This window comes from Anabrus simplex, chromosome 4 (genome assembly GCF_040414725.1).
Source record: "Anabrus simplex isolate iqAnaSimp1 chromosome 4, ASM4041472v1, whole genome shotgun sequence".
Classification (NCBI taxonomy): Eukaryota; Metazoa; Arthropoda; class Insecta; order Orthoptera; family Tettigoniidae; genus Anabrus; species Anabrus simplex.
The window spans coordinates 410776185-410799211 of record NC_090268.1 but is presented as its reverse complement, the minus strand read 5'-3'; positions in this window follow the sequence as shown (position 1 = coordinate 410799211).

The window sequence follows — 23027 nt, the reverse complement described above, 5'->3', positions numbered from 1 at the left end:
GTTCCACTTTACCAGTCTTCAGCGAATGCGGCAATGGATACTGTTCTTGCGGTGTCGTTGATGAGGTGGTACCTGGGGCATTTTCCACCACAGAGCCGGCAGGTACATTCTTCATCTGGTTCGTGGTACCCGGCGGTTTGGCATACCTCTCCGTGGAACCCGTGGACGGCGAATCGGGTGAAGGTGTGACGTAGGATGTAGCCCGGCCTCATCCATTCATCGTTTCTCATGCCTCCGTTTCGTAGAATTCTTTGGGAATTTTCTGTGCTTTTCGTTGTCTTTCTTCCAGGAGTTCGGCTCATGCTTCAGTGTCGGGGAGGTCAAAGGTAGTTTTTATATGCTCTAGGAAGAACGGCTCGTCCACCAGGGTGTACACCAGTCTCTTCTCTGTGTATTTTGATAGTTGGAGGATCCGTTTGAGGAATCTGGTTTTGATGTTTTCAATCGTTTTTAGATTCGCTGTGGTTAGCTTGTGCCACATTAATTGTATTCCGTACGTGGCTACTGGGGCGACATTGAGTTTGAATAATGCCACGGCGTTCTTAGCGATAGATTCCGAGGCTTGGGGGTTCCGAACATTGCTCTAGTTGCTGCTATCGCTCTTTCCTTGACGTGTAGTTTGAAAGTTGCTCCTGTGGTCTGTAGCGTGATACCTAGATACTTGAATGATGGTACTATTTCAAGCTTGTTCCCTCCGTTCGTGAAAACGTCGTCCTTTGCCAGTCTTCCTCCTCTTCTAAATTCCATCCCTTTCGTTTTCCCACTGTTGATGCTCAATGAGTTTTTGTCTGCCCATTCTTGTAGGTTGTTGAATGCCTTCTGGATTTCGGTGCGGTCTCTTAATAGCAGAGCCATGTCGTCGGCAAACATTACAAGATTGACCCCTGTTGGCCCTATTGTACTTACGATATCGACTGTCATCAGGTTAAACAATACCTGGCTCATTGGGTCTCCTTGGAGTACACCTTTGGTCTGCGTTAAACGTAAAGAAATTCACTTAAGGAGGGGAGTGTGAAAGGAAGTGAAGAAAAGTTTATTCTTTTCTGGGGATACTTATATCTCAGAACTGAGGTAACAGGCGTTAACATTGGTATTTGGAATCTCCCTTAAAATAAAGAAATACGCCTTCTTTTAATCGGGGGGGTGGGGGGGTGTAAGTATATCAACTTAACGGCGGTGGGATGAAAGAGTTGAGACCAATGGATTTTACTGTTCATAATGGACTTATTCTGATCATAAAGTGATCATTTTTATTTTCCCCTGGGTTCGTTTTCAAGAGCCATATTTTCCTTTTAGAACTTAAAGTTAGATTACAGTAGATTCTCCTGGCATAAGAATAAAAATTTAAACACATTCGAAATAAACGATAAGAATGACATTGACCGTGCAAGTGTCCTATAATAAGGTCAATAATGCACGGAAGTATATCATTTGGATCGCCAGAAATCCCGCGCAATTGCCTAGCGCGACAGTGGTGCTGGTCACATCGTCAGCAATGACAATGGCAGCAGATGTAATTCACGGCGAAGTAGCGGTCTTGCATATTACTGTGGGGTCCATATCAATAATAATAATAGAAATAATAATAATAATAATAATAATAATAATAATAATAAAAGAAGTAGAAGAAGAATAAACTAAATTCAACTAATATCACACACCCTTATAACAAAAATAATGTTCTGGACCGTCGTTAAAATGTGCGGACCACGCTGGAAACGGATCTTGGTCGGATAATGACTACGAATTTAGGCCGGCAGCGGGTTCAGTACCGCTAAGGCACACAAGACGACACCACGCCGGATCTCCTCAAGGATTTTGGTCCATATTAAAAATGCTTATAGGAAAAGATGCAAATATTTTGGGACCCAACTGACCGGGGTGGAAAACCTGGAGCTAGCCCGGGAAGTACGAAATCAATTGCTGGAAATAAACATTGAAAAATGGGAGGAACTTCCCCGTAATCTCTCAGAACTCCAGTCAGGTCGCGAATTTCGGCGGATTATATATGAAACGTTAAGCATTTAAATATAAATTTCAGTATAATACCGTAGAAAAGCACGGGTATCTTGCTAGTTTTATATAAGATTAGTAAAATAGAACCATGGTATTTCTCTTCTAGCGGTACTAATCAGAAATAACATAGACTCCCGGCGCTCCCCACATTCTGGTACTAACAAGTAATGTACTACGCACAGGTCGGGAAGACCTATGGTGTTTCTCAGATATTAGCGCCACTCATAAGCAACGCAGACCCATGGTGTTCCTCGCATAATGCTACTAATCACGGGGACCCGTACTACCCCGTGGTCTTCCTCACATAGTGGTTCTAACCGCAAGAAATGTCGACTCCTCGTGCTCCTCGATGGTATTAATCAAAAGTAATCTCATGGTTAAAAGTACAGCATCCCTTGGTCGCCCATTTTAGTGGCTTCTTACGATAGGCAGGGGATACCGTTGATGTATTATTCGTCTGCATCCTACACGCACAGGGGATGGGTTCGATGACACGATGCAATTATCCATCTGGAATATCTCATACTTGTATGGGTACATGAAGTCCGCGAAGGCCTGCAAGTTGTCACCATGCAGTTCAACGTTGCAGTCACTGATCAATGAACTGTTCAGGTGGATCAGCGGATCCAGCCCATGGCACATGAACACACTCCATTCAATTATGGAGCTACCACGAGCCTGTAAAGTGCCCTGTTAACAAGTGGGTTGCATGGCTTCACGAAGCCGGCGCGGCGCCATATCCGAAGTCTATTACCAGCTCGAAACAACTAACCAGTGACACATCGAACCAAGCTACATGTCGTCAGTCCTTCAAGGTCCAATTATCAATGTCACTCACCCAGGTGGAACGCTGTGTCCGGTGTCGAGGTGTTAACAAGTGCACTATGGTAGGTCTTCTGCTCCCATCTCTCACTGATGTTAAAGAAAACTGCAATGACCTACTGGATATGCGTGTAATACCTCCTGCATTGTATGTGCACGCTATTTCAGCCAGTATAGCTTGTCTGTTAACACTGACAATTCCAGCCAGACGCCGATAATAACGATAATTGAGAATCTGTGGTCAGCCACTGCCCTATTCACTGCGGGTGGTAATTCCTTCCATACACACGAGACACCGTCGATAGAGAAATGTTCAATGTACACACACATTCGGCAATGGAATGTTCTATCCATCCGGCCCCAACTGGCATGCCCCGTTCGTAATTCACATCTCCTTGTCACGACTAGCACGGATGGTGTTTGCAGTAACTGTCAGTAATAAGATGCTGGAACGGAGTTTAAACACCTGTATTCGATTTATATTTAAGTTTCGAAATGATTCTCACATTTCAACTTATTATATGGAGTTGTCAGGGCTCCTTGGGCATGAGCGTCGCAGTCTCCACATGTTATCCCTAAACTTAAGCGTACCGAGTTACCTTTCATCAACATTTAATTACCTCTCCTCGTCTCATAATCATGATACACGATCTGGTTCTTCTTTAACCATAACTCTGTTACTCCAGGGCTTAAAACCGCTCCTTTGCAGTCACTGCTGTGGAATACCCTCTCTGCTAACATTAGAGATTTGCATTCTTATAGGAGATTTTGCCGAACATTGTTGAATGTTTCTACGTGCCTTGTATGATGAGTGAGTGAGTGCGTGGTAGAGCACATTTTCCTAGAATTAAGGAATGTATTTGCTAGTTAGAGGTTTATACCGTATTTCGTTATTTATTTCTTGTTTGGGATGATGCCTGCCAGCGAACACATGTCAATTTCAATTCATCCTTCTTCGTTGTTCCCTTTTCCGTTCTTTCCAGTATTCCTTCATCATTGCTCTATACTTTATTGTTCTCTCCTCAGACTACTTTGGACCGGGTTTCCTCTTCATTCCTTCTTGGAATATTTCCATTCTTAAAACCTTGCTTTTTAATATCTCTTTAAAATCTCTCCTTCCATGCCCTCCTCTTCTCTTATTTATTTATCTCTAAATCTTTCTTGACCTCTTGTATCCATCTTGTTGTTGACTCGAAAGGTTCTTGAATATCTGTTTTGTCAGTCTGTTGTCATCCATTCTACAGATATGTGCAAAAAATTAGCAATCTCCATTTTTCTAATTTTGTCTATTACACAGTGTGTAACTAAATATGTGGGAAAGCTCCGGGGATTGGATAGGGGACCTGACAACAATCAGAACATGTCCTGTAAACATATGGTTTATTTGCTTTCGTTTCCGTGTTACAGGCATTGTTTGTGGAGTACATAACACAGACCACTTCACTATGCAGGTTCGTCATTTGTGTTGATAAAGTGTAATTTACTGCTTACAGTTCTCTACAGAAGGTGCTCAAAGTGGCTACCACGAGCTGTAATGTGCCGCATCATTGACTGTCTCAATCGTTCCCATATTCCAGGCGTCTGTCGTATCAGCTGACACCCTTGCTCTATTCGCTGACGCAGCATTTCCACGTCATGAATCGATGTAGCATACACAATGGCCTTCGAATGGCCGCATAAATAGAAGTCTAATGGAGTGAGATCGGGAGAACGAGCAGGCCACGGTGTCGGTCCCTGACGCCCTATCCATTTGTTTGGGAATCGCTGATGTAAAATTGGTCTAACAGCAAGAGCAAAATGACGCGGTGCTCCATCATGCATGAACCACATGCGCTGAATTAAATCCAGTGGAACGTCTTCAAACAAACCTTGTAAATCATTTGTTAAAACGGCGCAGTATGACGCTCCTGTCAATGTTCAAGAAAAAATGAAAGGAGCAATGTGTGCATTTTGAGCACCTTCTGTTGAGAACTGTAAGTAGTAAATTACACTTTATCAACACAAATGACCAACCTGCATAGTCAAGTGGACATCACAAACAATGCCTGTAACTCGGAAAGGAAAGCCAATAAACCATATGTTTACAGGACATGTTCTGCTTGTTGTCAGGTCCTCTGTCGAATCCCCGAAGCTTTCCTACATATTTAGTTACACCCTGTACTTGATATGTTCTTTCTTATTACTTCTTATTACATTGAGTCTAAGATTTATGTCATGAATCTTCTTTCCAGAACTTCAAATATTTTCTGAACAATAGTACAAAACTAGACATTCACTTGCGTAAAGACTTTCTGCTTTCATCACTGTATTGTACTGCCTTATTTTAAGAATTTCAGATAAACATTTCTTGTTGTAAAAATTCCTAGTGAATCCGTACGCTCTTTCTATCCCTTGTAACGTTTCTTCTACAACAGGTTTTTCTTAACTCTGTTGTCGTAATATATTATTACAATTGTTAGTTTTAAAATTACTGCTATTATCTTCATTTATATCGTCATGTTGTACATTCTATAATTGTCTCTAGTATTTCTGCATTCATTCTGCTGTTAGTTCTACTATATTATTTCGTTTCTTTCATGATTTGTTGTATTTTTTAAATATATCAGTTACATAATTGATTAATGTTGTGGTTACAGCTCGATAGCTGCAGTCGTTTAATTGCGGCCAGTATCCAATATTCGGGAGATAGTGGGTTCGAACCCCACTGTCGCCAGCCCTGAAGATGGTTTTCCTTAGTTTCCCATTTTCACAGCAGGCACATGCTGGGGCTGCACCTTAATTAAGACCACGGCGGCTTCCTTCCCACTCCTATCCCCTTTCTGCCCCATCGTCACCATAAGACCTATCTTTGTCGGTGCGACTTAAAGCCAATTGAAAAAACCAATGTTGTGTTTAAGTGTAAGAGAGTGTCTTGAGCCGTAAAATCGCTACGAATAAAGATGTCAGATTAGACTTTTAAATATTGCAGTGCTGTGCCATGACCTTTGGCGTGTCAGTGCGTGTTAACATTAGGTAACGGCTCCGAGATGTCCAGTTATTTATCAGAAATTAATAACAATACCATTGATTTTATGGTAACATACTACAATTAAATTCAGGATAAGTTAATTGATCATTCACCTAAGTTCCGTTGTTATCTGGTCCAAACTAATCAGCTGCCGCGTTAGTGTCTAGGTTACAGGTTGTAGAAGTTTTTACCTTGCACTCCTCCAAGGACCTTCATGGTCTGTGCGGTGATGGGCGGCAAATCGTTAGGGAAGTCTTCTCTTTGATGTATTTAAAATATATCGGTATGTAATGTGTTCCTCCTTAAAGGCTGAATTATCCCATATCCGCCTCCTCCTTGGTGCAGGATATTGCGAACAGGCAGGGATCAGAGCTCGGAGCTTAAGATGCAATTATCAGGGCATTAATATACACTGTAGCTGTTGAGTAATCTAACTGCTCTATCTTCAATTGGATTTGTCTGTATTATGGCGACGTCTGTGCTATTACTGCTAAATGTAATTGACAACGCTCATAATATAACGTCTTGCGCAAAGGATTACTCTTAAGTTGCTTTGTCTAGGAAGACACAGTATAATTTAATGAACGATTAAGGGAGCATATTCACCTTCGACCACTGCCAATTTGACTACCCTTATAAATTTGTTTTTTTTTTAATTATTTCAGTCCTATCATAATAACATTATACGCACCTTATTTGTGAAATTTGGTTATTAACCCCAGAAAAATGTACAATGATATCCTTTTAAGTTGTGTTATCATCTTTACAATTTCGCACCGATACAGGAAGGTTTGTTGCGACAATGAGATACGAAAGTCCTAGAAGTGGGAGAAAGCGATCGTGGCTTTAATTAAGGTATAGTCCCAGCATTTGCCTGGTGTGAAAATGGGAAACGACGGAAAACCATCTTCTGATCTGCCGACAGTGATGTTCAAACCCACTATCTACCGGATGCAAGGTCACAGCTGTGCGCTTCTAACCGCATTGCCAACTGGCCACAGCTGCTTCCTTCCCATTACTAGGCCTTTCCTATCCCGTCGTCGCCATAAGACCTGTCCGCGTCGGTGCGACGTAAAGTACATAGCAAAAAAATGTTTAAAACATTTCAAACGTGATACGTAGTCGAGGATGAGGTAAAATTTAATTTATGGTATGTTTTACGGCCAGATGCCCTTCTTGACGCCAACCTTAGATGAGGAGCTAATGAAGATGAAATGAATGAGGTTGAATGAAATTGGGCAAAGAGATGGACGGAATCAGCAGTGGCCTGGAAGGGAAAATGGTAAACCGCACAAAACTCTTCTCAGAACAGCCTGCGGTGAGATTTGAACCCAGTCGTCTCCCAAATGCAGGGCTTAGTTCCAAAGACGTAGCATGTTAGCACGCGCGGCCAATCCACTTATTATATAATCAATATTAGCAAAGGAGACAAAAATAAAGAAAATTATAGAACATAAATGAAACCAGCAGAATATATTAGAGCGGCTGTATGACTCATAATTCAATTCAAAGAATCAAGTTCTGAGACAAATGAGTACAAATTTTCGCTTAATGGTGAAATGCAGAAAGCATAGATTAATCTATGGAATAAAGAGCAAGCGATACTAAATGGGAGATAGTGCATTCGAAACGCACTGTCGGCAGGCCTTAACACCAGGCAAATGCTGGGCTTGTACCACGGTCGCTTCCCTCCACTCCTAGACCTTTCCTATCCCATCGTCGCCACCAGACTGCTCTGGGTCGGTGCGACGTAGAAAATAATTGTAAAAATTATTGGCTCGATAGGAGTTAAGTTAATAAAAATGCTACTTAAATATTGCTCTTCGTTTCCCTTGCCGAAGCCGTGACTTAGACGTTTTGAGATGCTTCACTTTTGCTGCTATATTTTTTACATACACTGACTGACAGAGCAAATGCAACACCAAGAAGGAGTGGTTCGAAAGGGATGAAAGTTGGAGAAAAAACAGAGACGGCACGGACGAATAATTGATGTTTATTTCAAACCGATATGCATGTTACACAATGCGCACGGCATCGACTCAGTAGGATGTAGGACCACCGCGAGCGGCGATGCACGCAGAAACTCGTCGAGGTACAGAGTCAATAAGAGTGCGGATGGTGTCCTGAGGGATGGTTCTCCATTCTCTGTCAACCATTTGCCACAGTTGGTCGTCCGTACGAGGCTGGGGCAGAGTTTGCAAACGGCGTCCAATGAGATCCCACACGTGTTCGATTGGTGAGAGATCCGGAGAGTACGCTGGCCACGGAAGCATCTGTACACCTCGTAGAGCCTGTTGGGAGATGCGAGCAGTGTGTGGGCGGGCATTATCCTGCTGAAACAGAGCATTGGGCAGCCCCTGAAGGTACGGGAGTGCCACCGGCCGCAGCACATGCTGCACGTAGCGGTGGGCATTTAACGTGCCTTGAATACGCACTACAGGTGACGTGGAATCATACGCAATAGCGCCCCAAACCATGATGCCGCGTTGTCTAGCGGTAGGGCGCTCCACAGTTACTGCCGGATTTGACCTTTCTCCACGCCGACGCCACACTCGTCTGCGGTGACTATCACTGACAGAACAGAAGCGTGACTCATCGGAGAACACGATGTTTAGCCATTCCCTCATCCAAGTCGCTCTAGCTCGGCACCATGCCAGGCGTGCACGTCTATGCTGTGGAGTCAATGGTAGTCTTCTGAGCGGGCGCCGGGAGTGCAGGCCTCCTTCAACCAATCGACGGGAAATTGTTCTGGTCGATATTGGAACAGCCAGGGTGTCTTGCACATGCTGAAGAATGGCGGTTGACGTGGCGTGCGGGGCTGCCAGCGCTTGGCGGCGGATGCGCCGATCCTCGCGTGCTGACGTCACTCGGGCTGCGCCTGGACCCCTCGCACGTGCCACATGTCCCTGCGCCAACCATCTTCGCCACAGGCGCTGCACCGTGGACACATCCCTATGGGTATCGGCTGCGATTTGACGAAGCGACCAACCTGCCCTTCTCAGCCCGATCACCATACCCCTCGTAAAGTCGTCTGTCTGCTGGAAATGCCTCCGTTGACGGCGGCCTGGCATTCTTAGCTATACACGTGTCCTGTGGCACACGACAACACGTTCTACAATGACTGTCGGCTGAGAAATCACGGTACGAAGTGGGCCATTCGCCAACGCCGTGTCCCATTTATCGTTCGCTACGTGCGCAGCACAGCGGCGCATTTCACATCATGAGCATACCTCAGTGACGTCAGTCTACCCTGCAATTGGCATAAAGTTCTGACCACTCCTTCTTGGTGTTGCATTTGCTCTGTCAGTCAGTGTATTACGTTGGACTATCTTGAGAGTTTATGGCTTATAATGAAAACCTACAAAACATTTTCCAGTCAGTGACCGGCTCAGGGATGGAATGAATGCAGATCCCGATCTTGCGGCGAGGATAGGAATTGTGTCGGCTGCCAAAGCCTGTCGGACTGCTCTGGAGAATGATTAATGACTGAAAAATGTAATGAAAAGATATTGGACAGTATTGCTGGAACGAAATATGACAGGGAAAACCGGAGTACCGGGAGAAAAACTAGTCCCGCCTCCACTTTGTCCAGCACAAATCTCACGTGGAGTGACCGGGATTTGAACCACTGAACGCAGCGGTGAGAGGCCGACGCGCTGCCGCCTGAGCTACGGAGGCTTCACGGCTTATAATAATGAAAGAAATGTACAAATCTGCAATAACTCCGATTTCGTATTTTTTGAGTTGTGCCACTATTGCAGGCCAAGGGCGATGTCAGCCTTACCATTTTTTTTACCTCAATTGTATTTGAAAGATATGAAATATTTCGTTACGAAATATAAAATGGGACAAACTAGGCGCCCACTCAGGTTTGTGCCGGGAAATGTAATTTTAACGCGAGACATTCTTTCTCTGTCTTACCCATGTTCACTAAGCCATTGACATTTATAACCTACATCCTTCTGGACGCAAAAAATTCTGTTAGTAGAGTTAATGCGAAATTCTAAAGACCTTCTTCATGAATATGTTTCGTTATTTAGCAGTTATTGAGTTCATTTAAAATGTGTACTCCAATTTCATTTAAAACTTCTCGTGTAGAATGAGTTTTACTCTCAGCGAACTCGTTGAATGACAGTAAATATATCAAAGAATTAGGAACGTATAGTACAAAGTAAGGTTAGGAAGTATGTCTATTGTACATCCCACACTACCACACTCGTTTCACAATGAACGTCATGGTTTAACTCAGAAGGCGGCTTTTTCCTTATTTCCACTTGAACTAGTGGTCTTTCTTTGCATCGTACTCGCACAAACTTCACAAGTCAACACTGTGCATTACACCAGCCACAACGCAAGAACTCGGGAAAGGTCAATGCTTTAATCCTAGACGTCCAGCTCTATGGCTAAATTGTTAGCTAGTGGCTTTACGACGCACCGACACAGATAGGTCTTATGGCGACGATGGGATAGGAAAGGCCTAGGATTTGGAAGGAAGCGGCCGTGGGCTTAAGTAAGGTACAAACTTGCGGCATCCCTGAAGATGGTTTTCCGTGGTTTCCCATTTTCACACCAGCCGAATGCTGTACCTTAATTAAGGCCATGGTCGCTTGCATTCCACTCCTAGCCCTTTCGTGCCCCATCGTGGCCATTAGACCTATCTGTGTCGGTGCGACGTAAAGCAACTAGCAAAAAAAGGTACAGGCTGCATTCACCTGATGTGAAAATGGTAAACCACGGAAAACCATATTCAGGGCTGCCGTAAATGCTTACCATGCTGGCCTTTGTTCCAATGGGTCTTGGGTTCAATTGCCAGCCGGTTCAAGGATTTTAATTCGTCTGGCTCGGAGGATGGGTGCTTATGCTCCCTTCATCATTAGCGTTCATCGTAGGTAGGACAGCATTCTCACAGACACGCTGGTTGCTTATTGAGAATCCATTGAAACGATCAACAAAGTAGATCTGCGTCAGAACGATTCCACTGAGAACAAACATGTTCACTCTCTACGGATAGGAAGAAAATCACCAGGAATTCGAGAACCGTCTGTGTAGATGATGGAATTGCGATAGCTTGAGCAACAGTTGTTAACAAGTCTCTTGAATGTGCTAGGATGTCCAGATTGAAGAAAATTGCATTTTTTTCCCTACGAAATCTCCTAAATTGGCGCCGATTATGTTTTATTTTTCTTAAGTAGTGCCAGATCAACTTTACCAATTGCAATTAGAAATAGAGACGCAATTTCTGGGATGACAAGTGCAGTGGATGTAATGCGGTAGGCGCGGGAGATACGAAGAGCGATTGACGGAGCGTGTCACTGCGCGGTTTGCGTCACGTATCAATCAGCTTTCATTCTGCAGATAGTGGTTTTCAACCCCACTCTTGCAAACCTTAAGGTGGTTTTCTGTGGTTTCCCATTTTTACACCAGACAAATGCTGGGGCTGTACCTTAATTAATACCACAGTCACTTCCTTTCCATTCCTAACCTATTCCTATTATATTATCGCCATACAAACTAACTGTGTCGGTGCTACGTAAAGTAAACTTCAAAAAAGGAAAGAAAAAAAAGGATACATTATTCTCGCTACTTTCTTATCTGTTACTTCTTATTCATGAGCGAGATATTCAGGGTCCACCCAGATTTCATCCCTCTACAGCAAAGTCGGTCTGAAAACAAATCGATGTGGCAAATTTTGCCCCGTAACAAGGTTGTTTGCTATATAGGTCTACAAAAAGGTAAGCCAACACTAGCAACTTATTTATGCAATACTTAATCGGGGTTACTTTGAATCCTACAGCTAAGTGCTTGGCATAATTTATGTTTTCAAATTTAGCCAAATTTAATGTGACGTGGTTTGGATTTCAAATACCTATTGAGTTTAAACATTATGAACTAAAAATCTATAGGTCTGTGGCAATGATACGCCTGTTACTGACAGAGGTGCAAGAAGTGGTAGGGATTCAGAAAGGTGTGCGGCAAGGATGTGCACTATCACCCATCATCTTCAATTTGTACACACAAGAGACCCTGAAAGAAGTTAGAGAGGATATATGTACGGGGTTAACGATACACGGCAAAGGAATAGACGTTGATCATATTTGTGGATGATATTGTTGTACTAACTGGAAACGATGATGATCTTAAGGACATTGTGTTAAAAATGGATGATTTGTAGTATCTGAGGCCATCTATTTTGAGTCTAGATTCATTTAATTTATAATTGTTAGGTTCTTCAGTTTTCCGGAACTTATTTTGATTAATACGTATAAATATAAACAATCTGAAGAAGAAATCATATGGTAACTGTATTATACTTGAAAAAGAAACAACTTAATTTAGACAGAATGACATGTTTCGTTCTAAAATGAATACCATTAGATTCTATCAAATCACACTCAAATATTTTTTTACAGTATTTATGTTTATATACATAGGAATTTGAGAACTTATCTTGATGAAGTCCCTCTTTGTCACCACTCGAGCATATAATGCGAGGTTTTTGAAAAGCCGTTGCTATCATCTTCATATCAATAAACTGATTCCATTGCTATTATCAGTAACCACGTCACTTTGTCTGTGAGTAAGCTATTACGTGAGTTTTCTCAAATGATGTATTTCCATTTTCAGGCCTATATTTATGACAGAACATAATGTTTCCACAAAATTTTACGAAATTCTTCGGTTTAGTGAACGTGGTACATTTCGGAAAGCAGACAGACGTCATTTCATCTATATAAATAAAGTTATAGATGGTCGTCTGTCTGTAGTTTAGTTTGTCTTGCCAATTTTTCAGATATTTATCTGTTTTAGGTCAACTCAAGACCGTATCAGTGGTTTTTATTTTTCGTGTCTGTTTGTTTGTTCCACCATCACGGCAGAACGGCTGGCTAGATCTCCACCAAACTTTATATTTTGAGTATAATCATCACGGGGAAGGTTTTGATATGCATATGATTTTAAAATCTCTGAACAGACGGGTGTTTATGGGAAAACCAGAAGAGTTTTCTTCTATTTCCTCTTACACTATCGATATTCTGTAAAATCTCTGAACTATATGTGAAACTTCCCTTCATTGTAAAGAACTTTTGTTATGTACATAGTTTCGCTTATTCTTCAAATGATGAAAAAATTTACTAATTTCTGTGGGTCGTGGGTCTCACGCACTGCATTGAGTGACCGACAGACCGACAACGAACCTGCAGGTTATCATGGCAACGTCTCTGACTACTTGCCAGCAGGAAAGTAACATGTTGCCATTTTTCGACATCATTCCTGTAAACTCGTGGTTGTTCCTTGGATAGAGAGCGAGAGTGTCGTCAATCGGCCATTCTACGGGATATTGGCGGAATAACGTTGGAGGTTACAATCGTCCTCGAACGGCACTAAGGGGCGTTGTTAATATTTGAGCAGTACTACGGAGTGAGCCCATTAATTCTCACCGTAAGGTATTTTCTGCCATTTGCTATAATTTTTACTCTATTTCTATTTCGCTTCTGTTTTTCGCTTTAATTTCTTACCTTGCCTCTTTAGAATTATGTAATAACACCTTAAATCGTCTTATCAGTTTACCTAATAATCCCTGCGCCTAAATCTCTCCTCTATTATCGCCTTATGTCCGTAACTCATACAATCATATTTTAGTGAGGGATATTTTGTTTTCCAATACATCCGCTTGGTATTTACATCTTTGTCCTATGCGGCTGTCGTCAGTTACAATCATATTTTCTGTTAATTTTAACATCCTTAATTACTCCGTATGTATGCGAGTGCTAATCCCGAAACCTGAACACTCTTTTCTTTGAGGAAAAATTCTGGGCTCTTCGCTTGTATAACTTTTGGAACCAAAATATATAGAAATATGGATGAATTTAAATGACGGTGGAGACCTTCGTTTCGGGATAGTTGGTGGCTAAACGGTAAGTCGTATTACAAAACGTATAGCAAAATTCCATATCAATTTGGTCCTATGTCTTATTGTCGTGTCTCGATTGTTGATACGTTAGATAGCGCTTTATTTCTCGATTATAATCAACACTCTCCATCTCGGTTGTGTCTGGCATTAGGGAGAGGGGCATCTATTTATGAATGAAAACTCTTCATCTCTACTGTGAATGGTAGTTGCCAAGTGAGATTGCCTTTATAGCAGAAACTCCGTAACACGATTGTGATTGGCAATAGGAAATGTGGCCTGCCATTATCAACAAAATATCCCCAATGCCTTCCTTACATGGGAAACTATATAAATACGGTGTCATCACTGTTTTGTTTTTCGGATAACGCTAAGAGAAGTGCAATTTAATGTACTCTTACTCACTGCATTTGCAGTGATTTACGGAGAAATACGTATACAATTTGGAACACCGTAGGAAAGCACGGGTACATTTACTACTTTTGACATAAATATGTTTTGTCTGGGGAGCATGTGAAAATTTGCGTTACGGAAGTTAGTGTGATGAAAGTTAGTGTGACGGAAGTGTAACACTAACAACCGTGCAGGCTGTCATGTACGGTCTGTGATGTAAGGTATAGATGGAAGGCATGGCAATGTTACCTAAAAACCGTTCAGGCTATGTCTTATGGCCGGTAGTGCTCTGAAATTAGCAGCCGTTGGTGGATGGCCATGACCGAGAGACAAATTTATGATCATTTGATTTAGCAAAGGGAACAGAAGTGGAACAAAAGGGGAATTAACCACACGTGCCTCCAAACTAGACCTGGCTTAACAGCGCTCCTAACTTGCGCGCCGAGCGCAATGGTGGCTAAATATATAGGGGAGAGAAGAGAAAGGATGTCGATCTAGCCGCGCAACTGCAGGACAGTCACCTTGCTAGCATGTCGGCTGGTTCAATAACGTTTGAAGATTTTGAAAAGCTCGAGACTGGCTTCTATTTATTTATTAGGCACTTCTTCCATTTAGTATAGGACACTTCCCAGCATGAACTGAAAGACTGCGCTGCAATACACGATTTAAGGACAAATTTATGAAATTTGAAATTGAGCGTGGATTTTATAGAAGACTTCCTTGAAAGCAATATCGTAATTAACACAAGGAAAGCTGTTAAATTTATTGCGAAATCTTTATCAAAAAATTGAACACATTCTACAGTCCTTCAGAATAATTTAATGGCATGTGGCTCCCGAGAGGGCCCGGTGCAGGTCTTTCGAGATGACGCTGTATAGGCGATCTGCGTGTCTGTGAGGATGGCGCCCTACCTATGATGAATTCTAATGATGAAGACGGCACACACACAGCCCCCGAGCCATCGGAAATAGACCAGGAAGGTTAAAATCCCTATAATAATAATAATAATAATAATAATAATAATAATAATAATAATAATAATAATAATAATAATAATAATAATAATAATAATAATAATGTTATTTGCTTTACGTACCACTAACTACTTTTACGGTTTTCGGAGACGCCGAGGTGCCGGAATTTAGTCTCTCAGGAATTCTTTTATGTGTCAGTAAATCTACTGACGCGAGGCTGACGTATTTAAGCACCTTCAAATGCCGCCGGACTGATCCAGGATCGAACCTGCCATGTTGGGGTCAGAAGGCCAGCGCCTCAAACGTCTGAGCCGCTCAGACTGGTGTTAAAATCCTTGACCCGGCTGGGAATCGAACCCGGCGCCCATTGAACCAAAGGCCTGCATGCTAACCATTTAGCCATAGGGCCAGACACAGTTCTAGTGAAAAGAGTGAATTCATTAGGCTGTATTCATAGTGAAATTTTAAATTAGAAAATATTCCTATCCACCATCCATTTCTTTCTCTCTCTCTCTCTCGCTCGCTCTCACACTCCTACCACCTGCTATGACTGGCAGCATAAGCGCACGAGAAGCGCAACTCATGTCCACCGCAGCTTTAAAGTCATTCGAACAGAAGTAAGTTAGGTCAGACTTGTTTCATTGTTGGTAGGGCATTTATTATTGTCCTACATTCTCATTCAGTAAAAAAAAAAAAAAAATAAACACCTCTTAATGAATTTCTACTGTACAAATACACATATTTTCCCATCGTCCCAGAACATCCTGCATTTATCTAGGAAAGAAAATCAGACGGCGAAGGCTTACGTGACTCACTACATCTCACCTACTCAGACGTATGCCATGGTCCTTAGTTGATGATCGTAAACTCTTCGACATCGGGGCTGAGTACCACGCGTTTTACTTACCTTCACCATCACCACCCTTGAATAACAGCCACTCACCTGGAAAGAAGGAATGCCTCCATTAAATTGATACTCGTGTTTAGACAGCGATCAGAGAAATATGATCATAACACTGATTTCTGCAGAGAGAGCGAAAATAATTAAAGAATTGAAATTGCAATGCTGCTAAGTGACAACATCAACATTTCTAGATGTTATCAAACACATGATGATGATGATGATAGTCGTTTAAGGGGGCCTAAAATCTAAGGTCATCGGCCCAAATGAAACAAATTGACATATTCCACCAAACATGATTACAGCAGAATATATCATTCCTATAAACTACAAACGTAGGAAATATAAGAATGCTGAACGTGAGTATTGTTTTAAGAGGAAGTACAACGAGGCAACCATCCTCTCCTTTTTATACCGCCTTTCCCACACCCGTGGGGTCGCGGGTGTGAACTGTGTCACACATATGTGGACTTGGACCTCTTTTACGGCCGGATGCCCTTCCCGACGCCAACCCTATATGCGTGTTTCTGTGGTGGTTGGTAATTTTTTCTGTGGTGGTTGGCAGTATAGTACGTTGTGTAAATATGAAGAGTAAAGTGTTGGGACAAACACAAACACCCAGTACCCAGGCCTGAAGAATTAATCAGAGGCGATTAAATTTCCCGAACGGCCCGGAATCGAACCCGAGACCCTCTTAGCCCAAGGCCTCAACGCTGACTATTCATCCAATGAGTCGGACTAGGCAACCATTCTCTATATAACACTAATCAGAGGGAAGAAATTGGAAGGGATCCGAGACTTCGAAAAATGCAGACAGCGGCCAAAGGAAGTCAAGGGCCACGAAGGGCGTGAAAATGAAAGACTCCCTACGCCTATAGTGCTCTATTACCGTCGGGGTCGGAAAAGAACAAGTGTTGACCAAGGAAGGTCGGATAGGATAGGTGTAAGTGAGTAGCCTGGCACAAGTAAGTTGAAGCAATGCCAGGACTCACCTAAGGGCCCCGTTGTCGCCAATCTACGCTCCCAAGTTCAAAGACCCTAGGGCCCCTTTCAGTCGCTTCTTACGACAGGCAGGGGATACCGTGGGTGTTATTCTACCGCCCCTGCCCACAGGGAGGTGGGGAATATAAGAGCATCACGAATGATATTTTTTGATGGTTTCTCTACTGGTCTATTGTTTGGAATACATGAAATCAAGGAATTAAAGACTGATGTACCGCTGATATATCAGCATACATATCATTGTAGACGCCTTCTTGATTCAGGCAGTATGCCAGCTTTCCACTTGATGGCAGATACACCGAGTGAACAATGTCCGTGTCCGACGCTGGTAACATTATTTGAGCGGCGTTTCCAACTGACCTTTGCTTGCAAATTCGCGTTGCTTGATTGATTTATTTTCATTTTCCCACAAGGCTTCCCCGTGTGTCTGGCTGGCTTTTAAACGTCCTTCAACGTCAATGATGAAAACCCCATTATCATCTATAATGCAGAGTACGTGCACATTCATTCCCATACACATGCTTCATAAACAACAGTAAATGTCGGCGTACATAATACCACCTGTCACTGTGAACTGAATAACCAAAGCTTGACAGTTCTGGACGAAATCATGCCCATACCGTATCCTACAGCCAGTACACTTTCGAATGTTAATAGATTTCTTCCTAGCGGGGGAAATGACCGTACGGTTAGGGGCGTGCAGATGCCAGCTTGCTTCCGGTAAAGAGTGTGTTCGAGCCCCACTCTCGGCAGCCCTGAGCATGGTTTTCCGTGGTTTCCCATTTTCACACCAGGCAAATGCTGGGGCTATACCTTAAGGCCACGGCCGTTTCTTTTCCACTCCTAGGCCTTTTATCTCCTGTATGTATGTTTAGTCATCAGCCTAAAGGCTGGTTGGATCCTAAACAGTTACGCCATCAGGTGTCAAAGATGGCCTAGGCATCACGGGAAATGAGGAGTGAGGTAGTTTCCCGTTGCTTTCCTCACTGAGCCAGAAGTTGCTATTACATATCAGTCTTCCAAGCCCACTGAAATGCACGCACCAACCGACCCTATGAGCAATAGTTTCACACCATTCATAGTAGGGACTGGCTGCATAAGGAATGGCATTACTAGCATCGCTCATACCGCAGTCACTTTCATATTGCCAAAGTCAAGTATAAGACAGAGACAGATCAATGAAAGTGCTATCTTCGCAATAAGACCTATCTGTGTCAGTGCGACGTAAAACAAATAGCAGAAACAACAGATTTCTTCTTAACAGAAGTAGCCATCAACAGAAGAATGCACAGTGTTTTCTTCCTTCGAACAATGACGCTCGTGCCGAAGTCTGTTTCATTTGGCCACCTTCAATTACTTTACAACTCAGATACTTTCAATAGGTCCATGCCATGTTGTAACAAATGGAACTTAGAAAACGGGCCAAGTCCATATGATTAATTCTCAGTGCTCAGCTGGAAACCCGTTGAGGCTAGCTTAGTGCGGCCGGGCTGGCATGACGAAAATGCGGGCTGCTTACGTAGCAAGCATACGTCACAGTGAAGCGAGAGAGCGAACACACATTGCAGGGAAGGGAGCATTGACGTTCGATTGTGATTACGAAGTTCTCTTCCACTACTTAACGAAATGCTGGTTGGGGCGCTAAATTTAAAAGAAAGTTATAATCGCAAGAAAACCGACCTTTTCGAGATATTCCGGTTTGATTTATACTGAGCTGGATATAAAGAGTCAGTTTTATTTTTCTACATTTATACATTCAACGAAAACGGACATGTTATCATTTATGTGTTAAGATTTACAAAGGTACAAGGTTTAAGCGTACAAGCTACGATTTACAATTCTTTGGATGTGAATGGTAGTATTTCCATTTTAAAATATTTAATTCCTGCTATTCATTCTGTAAGAAGTCATATACGGTACTGTATTTATATTATTCAACAAGTGTACTGCTTGATTTTGCACAATGCTATAGTGTTGTAAGACTTTCCTTGTTCACTGAATTTCTGAAAATATTATTTAACAGTTGTCAGGTGTTCGATGTTAATAATGGCGAGGAAATTGCATCACGGGTGAGGACATAGATGTTTACATCAACAGTGTAAATGTATCTACCAAATAGATATACAGTATGGCTTCAAATAAATCACCTAACTGATGTTATTTCCAGTAAGCATGACTCGATTGATGATGAGTTTATCAGATAATTTAAAAAATGCAACAACAAGCCAGAGCTTGTCCATCTTAACTCCATATTGTATTAGAAATGTTTCTAAAGCACCTGTGTAAATAGTAATTCATTACGTACATTACAAAAATATTTGAGGTTGTAGGCTGAACACTTCTGTTGTATCCGGTCAAAATACATATGAAATGAAATGGCGTATGGCTTTTAGTGCCGGGAGTGTCCGAGGACATGTTCGGCTCGCCAGATGCAGGTCTTTTGATTTGACCCCCGTAGACGACCTGCGGGTCGTGATGAGGATGAAATGATGATGAAGACGACACATGCACCCAGCCCCCATATCAGCGAAATTAACCAATGATGGTTAAAATTCCTGACCCTGCCGAGAGTCGAACCCGGGACCCCTCAAACTCCAGCACGCTAACCATTCAGCCATGGGGCCGTACTCAAAATACATAAATTTCATTAAACAGAATGAACTTATTTCTTACAGCGTAAATTGATAATGACGTGGATTTCTGTCCTCCTTCTTTCATTATTTTGTACCCCAAGTATCGCCGAGGTGATTGAGAATGACTGAGAGAACTTCGCCCAAACTTCATGGCCTGTAATGGAATAGCGTATCGCTTTTATTGCCGGGAGTGTCCGAGGACAAGTTCGGCGTGCCAGATGCAGGTCTTTTGATTTGGCACTCGTAGGCGACCTGCGCGTCGTGATGAGGATGAAAAGATGATAAAGACGACACATACACCCAGCCCTCCTGCCAGTAAAATTAACCAATTATGGTTAAAATTGCCGACCCTGCCGAGAATCGAACCGGAGACCCCTGTGATCAAACCCCAGCACGCTAAACATTTAGCCAATGCGGTCGGACAATGGCCTGTGACATAACCACAGCGTCACTGTGGTTGGATTCCGCACATACTCTCATCTTCTGCCTGCCCGCTCGCTGACAGTGTTGGACACCCGTGGGACCAAATGCCCAGCGTGAGCACCTCTGATATTATCTTACCATACAGAATGTAATGATAAGGTAGGCAAAACTTTCAGGACACATTCTTCAGGCATTGAAGAGGAAAATATGTTATACTAATATGGGTCCTGGATGCGGATCCATGTCCAAATTACATAAGCTCACCAGACAAAAATATTATTCACCCCTGGAGAAATCATTACAAGCATTATTTAATACCGCATGACTCCGCCTCTGGACTTGGTCACCGCCTGCATTCGGTTAGGAAGTGAGTTCAAAAGGTTGTGCAGCTAAGTCGCATCCAGGCTAAGCCACACGCTGAGGATTTAATCGCGCAATTCCACCAAATTTCGGGGATGCTGATATCGAAGTTTTACGCACTGTTCAAACTTGTCCCACAGACTTGAAATGCTGTTCAACTCAGGTGACTTTGCAGGCCAATCGAGATGTAATAGGGTGGAGGAATGTTCATAAAATCAGTCACATAAGCGTCCAGCCCGATGAACTTTGCTGTTATCATCTTAAAAATTCGAGGTTTCAATGGCATACTCATCATCCGGATGTTGACTGTAAAGCAACACCTGATCATTCAGAATGTTTAAATAAACATGGTGGCTCATGTTAGTGGTCAGTCCAGTGAACGGGCCCAATCCATGACACGAAAAACACTCCCAAACATCACAGACCCCACCTCTGGCTTGAACGTTACTTTGCAAACATCCAGGATGAAATGTTCATTCGGCCTTCGGTGCACTCGATGACGTGCTTCATTGGAATACAGAACTAAAAGTGATTCGCCATAGCACTACGTTCCGCCAGTCAGCTACTATCCGCGTTCGATGATTTCTAGCCCATTGAAGTCGCGCATCTTTATGTGGCTATGTGAGCAATGTGAGGTGACCGACTTCAAATGTTCATGACATGCAGTCTCTCGCTAACAGGTTGAGATGGAGCTTCATTCACTGACTGCTGCAATTTCTGTCGGATTTCGAAGCGATTTTGATTCACAAGCCGTGAAACGCGTCAGCGGTCCCTCTCAGTCAGGATCTTTTTCCGACCACAATTCTGCTCGTACACACATTGAACAGGTGGTGGTGGTGGTGATTATTGTTTTAAGAGGAAGTACAACTAGGCAACCATCCTCTATATAACACTAATCAGAGGGAAAAATGTAAGGGATGCGACACTTCGAAAAATGAAGATATCGGTCAAAGAAAGACAAGGGCCGCGAAGGGCGTGAAAATGAAAGACTCCCTAGCCCTCGCAAACCTAATAGCGTCGGGGTCGGAAAAGAACAAGAGTTGACCAAGGGAGGTCGGACAGGATAGATGAAAGTGAGGAGCCTGGCACAAGTAAGTGGAAGCAATGCCAGGACTCAGCTAAGGGCCCCGTGGTCGCCAACCCACGCTCCAAATTTCAGAGCCCCTTGGGCCCCTTTTAGTTGCCTCTTACGACAGGCAGGGGATACCGTGGGTGTTATTCTACCGCCCCCACCCACAGGGAGACACATTGAACAGTCCGCTGCGAAACACCAACAAACCCAGCAACTTCACGCGCCGTACGGTCATGGGCAGGGCCAAAATGATTGCCCTTTTTTGACACCCTGTCACATCCTTACATCTTCCCATGTTGACGTAAACTGTCCTCTAGAAACATCAAGGTCTCACTGATCGCTACTGCCTTGTGCTCACGTAGAGACAGTGCGCGTGCAGTTGAGCACGGGGCTCGTTCTCAGCGCCATTTGTACAGGCTTAAACCTAGAACAGCCAAACGTCGCATTTGCGATGCATAGTACAAGTAAGACATTGAAGACATGGCTTCACGTCTTTCATCACACATTTCTCACCAGCCGCAAATGACCATGACCTATGAGGCCTGGCAGGAAAAGAAAACTCTCCGAGTGCTCGGCGGCTGATGGAACTGTTAATTCTCTTTTATTTTTATTCCTGTGTTTAACATTGAGAACTTAATATTTTTAAAAATATTAGTAGAATTTTTGCGTGTTTTGTGTATAGTGATTCTAAAAAATGGGTGATTTTTATTAATCATGGTGAAGTTGAAAATATGAGAAACAAAAAATTATTTACTTTTTCAAACTGTTGATCGCCTGATAATTACCAGATAAGTAAGTACATAATCTAATAGATATATGATCATATTAAATTAAGTTTACTGAGTAATATGGTATGCTGCATGTGTAACGTTCCTCTACCTAAGCGTGATTAAATTTGTTTAAATAATAAATGTGCAACGCACAGGTAAATCGCCTGGCATTTAGGGACACACACACGGCACTTCTAGGGTTAACGATCCATCGGTGCGTGCGCCTGAGGGTGACTTAATTTTGTGCGGGGAGTATATTTTCTTTTTCTACGTGCGAGGAATGTATCCTCAGAGTTCGGATACCTTACTGTTACATCATGAATATATTAGACAATAAATATATTACACCAGGGTGAAGAAACAATGTGCAATACCATTCTGATGACAAATATAAACCTGAATAAACATGCTTAATACCGATCACAAATATTAGCGAAAGATCTATCTTTGCTCTTAGGGTAAGACTGGTGCATGCTTAACGGGTCCTTCTTGTTCTCTCTGGATGAGATGACGAAGGTGGTGATTATTATTTTAAGGAGAAGTGCATCGAATCAAGCATCACCTCTTAACACTAATAGGAAGACGAAGAGGTCCAGTCTTTCTATGAATGTTGATGTCGTCAAAAGAATGGGAGGAAGCACAAAAGGTGCGAAAAGAAAATGCTCTCTAGGCCTTGTGAGCCTCGTAAAACATTGCTTATTGAGTTAGTCAGCACCCTGTATGGTAGCTGTAAATATGAATTTGCAAG